The following is a 4,795-nucleotide window of genomic DNA, read 5'->3' on the forward strand; positions in this document are numbered from 1 at the left end:
GCTTCCATGCAACTGTTGTCTTCAGCATACTTCCACTTATCTTTGAATAACCACCTGATCACATCCAATTCTGTCCCATTCGACGAATCAGAATAATCACCCTTAATATTGGAAATTTCACTAAGTCCAGACTCCACAAATATCCCATTGGTCCTTGACTACAGAATTCAACTGGAAATTTCCAAATCACCTTTCGACATGCCAAAGTTATTAAATCAACACATGGTCTCGATCGACCATTTTTGGCTTCACACCTCATCATGGAATGCCCTCGTGTCTTACTTACCATTAATATCCATGTTGAAAATCCAAGGTAACAAATCCCCCCCCCCCCCAATAAATTCCATATTTTGATTTAGATCACAAAAGAGAAAGGTAGTATTTTTTAGTGTATTTTCGACATTGTTTCAACTTCTCAGCTGACGTCACTGTCACAACTTTATTGCGCATTGTCATTTTCCATAAGATCTTTTAAGAATATCATCATCACTCCTAGTTTATAGGGGAACATGAATGTGCGCGTCTTCACCAACTGCTCCATTCACATCAATGTTACCACTTCGTATTACACGAAAGTGGTCCATTATCTCCATGTGTATGCCATATGTTCGATTCTGAGTAGAAATTAAGACTATATAAGTACCCAACTCCGTTATCCTTATCATCTTCTTTGTTTAAACATCTTTTTGACTCTCTCTTGCGCAGAAAAACCCTTCACTTTCTCTTGCAAAAACTTTTATTTTCAACAATGGCAACCAAAACCTCAACTTTGAAGTTTGATACTAGGAAAAATCCTTTGGCCTTCACGATCTTGCTAGAATAAAATGAACAAGGTAGGGATTTTGTACACGAACCACCACTTTCAAAGGAAAAAATCTCCAACTGGGAAAACCAGGTACTTATTCTGTTTTCTTTATCTAGTAAACTTCTTTCCTTCTTAGGGCCTTACCCGATTGCAAAGTTGAATGTTGGGAAAGTTAAGAACTTATTTCCAGGCTACCTGGTTATAATTCCCCCAGCATTCAAAGAAAACACCCTTGATCTATCTTTTATGGATAAACCTACACGTGTTTTTTAATTTGCTCCTCTGACCCAAAGCAAAGAGTACCCCGCTTGGCTCGATAAAGTTCAGCCCCAAAGAAAGAAACAATGGCAAAGACTTGGGTATCTATGACATGATCAAAATCTATAGAACCGACCCTAGATACAATCTGATTGTGTTGTTAGAATCGATCTTTTTTTGGGAAGGTTCGACCAATACTTTTCAATTTCCTTATGGCATTTTAACACCAACCTTATTCGATGTGGCAGCCATCACAAGGCTAAACCCTATAGGCGAGAATTTTACTCCGACCCAAGAAAAAACCAATGAATTCACTATAGAACGATTTAGTTTTGAGAACTTTATCATTGATAATCATGATAAGACAACTACAGAAGTCTCCAACTAGGAGTACATTGCCTTTTTAACCCTTTGGCTTTCATACTATGGTTTTTGTTCTGGTTCCTTACAAGTAGCTAAGAAATTTATACCTTTACCCATCAAAATTCATGAGGGAAGAAATATCTCATTCAGAAAACTCCTCCTGGAAAACCTCTATAAGTCACTTGGAGAAGCTTCCTACAAGCTAAAACACCTTTATGAGACAAACAAATCATACCTGCTTTCTGGTCCCTTATGGATTCTACAACTCTGGCTAAATGTCATATTTGAGCCTAAACTTCACATAAACGAATCTTCAGCTTTGATAGAACAGACAAGTTATAGAGCCATCGAAGGTACAAAACTTGTTATAACCACTGCTTATGATACCCCCTCACAAATCACATTTATGAAATATATAGAATTGTCCATCGAGTCGACCACCTTTGGTTCGACCATGGCTCCTTTCATGGACCGATGCATTGGTCCATCTTGGTTTAAAACCAGATTTCCTGGTGTATCGTCCTTAGCCGATGCCATGACGAACTCTGTTTGGGTAACCTTTTTTAGTCCAACACTCCTATATACCAGAATCGATGTTGGGACTCATGGCTATGGCTTTGTTGGTTATTATCCCAACTTAGTAGCTAGGTAATTCGGATTCAACCAACTACTACCATGCTCCCTTTACACCTAGGAAGCCGATATTTCATGGTCCAAAAGGAGATTCAGTATCGAAGACTACAAAGCTTGCACAACCTTTGCTCGTAACCAAGTCCTCGAACTTCCCACTTTTCAATACCAATCGTCCTTCTACATGACGGTCGAATATCATAGTTGGTGGACATGATATTTTGAAGGCAACTTTTCAGAAGAAAATTTCAAAAAAATATTATTGACTGCCTTCTCCACCGTCCCAGAAAATCCAGAACAAAAGGTAGATATTTGACCATTAATTTCCAATTCTTATATACCTTTCTCTTTCTCATATTCAGATTGCAGGTGAACTTGAAACACAAACTGACACCAATGTCGAAGGACCTTCCGACGCTAGTGAATTTAAGAAAAACAAAGAACCCAAGAAAAACGTAAGTCTTTTCTTCAAATTATTCTAATTATCGAAAGAACTCTGGTACAATTTATCTTTCAGAATTGAAAGTGTGATTCTAATTCTCCAACGACTACCAAACCCCAAAATAAGAAAAAAATCCAAAACTACTTCGATGTAGGTATACCACTAATTTTGAATCCTTTTATGATCTTTGATAATCTGTCTATCTAAATCAACTTAACCATTCCAGAACACTCCAAAACCAAAGGAAACTTTGGCTGAAAATGAAAGCTCAGAAGATACTCAGGAACCTCTAATCTTCTCGAGGTCCAAACGTAAGGCTTCTCCTAAGCCAAGTATGAGCCATCGGAAGAAAGGAACTCACCAGAAAACATAATCCAAAAAGGAAACAGCTACCTCGACCGTTGGTCCTTCCCACAAAGGAAAAGGAAAAGAAACTGAGTCAGAAAAAGAAAAACAAGAAGAAATAAAAGAAGGGAGACAAGAAATAAATCAATACCTCCCCCTTCTAGAAATCAAGCACCAGAAAAAGCTCAGAACAAAGTGGTTGAAGAACCAAATAAAACTAACCCTTCGGTAAATGTCGACTCAACTTGCAACCCCTTCTGTAATTCTTTGAGGTTTCAACTCGTTATTTCTTCTTTTTCCGGAAACAATAGAAGCAAACAAGAATGAGGCAAAAATATCATAAGGTATCCATTATTCGATTCCTTATGGAACATTTTCTCACATTCATTGGAAAGATTTTCTTGATTACAACATTTCATCTGTCCATCCAGCCACTAAACCAATTAGTGATACAATAGATGCATCTCCATAACCACAACCTAAAACACAAGTTAACATCGGACAACTTTCTCCATAAAGCAGCGAGGAATTTGATGACAATACTGTCTCTGTCTATGACAACATCATTCCAGATGACCCAAAGCCCAGCAGTCCAGAAAAAAATGATGAAAAGGAAACCATGCCTGAGTTTGAAATTGTCCCAACCACCGAGAAGAATCAAACTATAACCAACGAAAAAGAGAAAACCCAAGCCACCATCCATGATTCAGCGTCAAACATCTCTTTAAGCCAATAAGAAATTCTTGCTCTTACAAAAAACCTAATGGGGGCTCTGAAAATGCTGCAGAAACTTTGTAAGCTTTTGACAAGCTCAAAGTCTAGTCACACCTCAGATGCTTCATTGGCTGATATAGACAATGACTCAGTGAACCTCCTAATCCAACAATGAAAATCCAAAATCTTTGAGGTCGATCTCCTTAACACCATCAAAGGAGATTCTCAACTTGGCATTGATATTCGATAATTGTTGGTTAAGCTCAACAAACAACAGGTGTCTGACTCTATGGTTCAATACCTATTTAAGTTTGAAGCTTACTTCGATTAAGTATGCAAGGATATTGATCTCAAAGTGCTCGACTTTAATAAGTGAAAGATGTCATGACTGTAGCCTGGGACCTAAGCAGTGCGTTTGAGTAGGAAGTTGACAAACTCGAAATCAAGCTCCAAGAATACATCGACAAGAAGGCTTTACTTGATGACCAAATTGTACAAGGTCGAGCAAAGATTCTTGAATTGAACAGAGAGATCGAAAATATGGAAAAGGAAAAATATGAGCTTGCATGGAAGAAGTCACTTCCTACCAGAGAGATGACCGAAGAAGAAGCCACCAGAGGCGTCGAACTTGCTGAGGCTGCCCTTAACCTGGGGCTCGAAATCAACAATATAGAAGAAATATGTGATCGACTGACTGCCAGACTCGATTTCTCTAAGACCAAGCTCGAAGAATTTAAGTCAAAATTTCCCATTTAAATTGTATTTTTTATTTCCCTTGCTTTTGATGTTTTATAATGACAGTGCCATTTTGGCACTTTATCTAATATCATTTTTGGCGTTTACTTTCCAATACATATTATTCCTTAGTAAGTTGAATTTCTTGTATCATGGGCTTATACCTTTTCAGGTATTTACCATTTACTCTTGGAATTTGTCTGTCAGCTGTTAACTCTTCAATTTCATAAGCATTATTAAAAAATGCTTGAATAATCTGAAATGGTGCTTTCTAATTTGGGGACCATTTCCCTAAAGTTTTATCTCTTTGATCTATGGGCAATATGACTTCCCAAACGTAATCTCCAATCAAAAATGTTTTCACTTTAACCTTCTTCTTATAGGCTCTGGTGACTCATTCTTTTTATCTTATCAAGACATCCAACGCCGCCGGCCTATCTTCATCTAAATCGACCATTTCATCCAACATCATATTCCACTAACGATCGGATGGAATCTCACCC

The sequence above is a fragment of the Lathyrus oleraceus genome, chromosome 7 (assembly GCF_024323335.1).
Source record: "Lathyrus oleraceus cultivar Zhongwan6 chromosome 7, CAAS_Psat_ZW6_1.0, whole genome shotgun sequence".
NCBI classification, from domain to species: domain Eukaryota; kingdom Viridiplantae; phylum Streptophyta; class Magnoliopsida; order Fabales; family Fabaceae; genus Lathyrus; species Lathyrus oleraceus.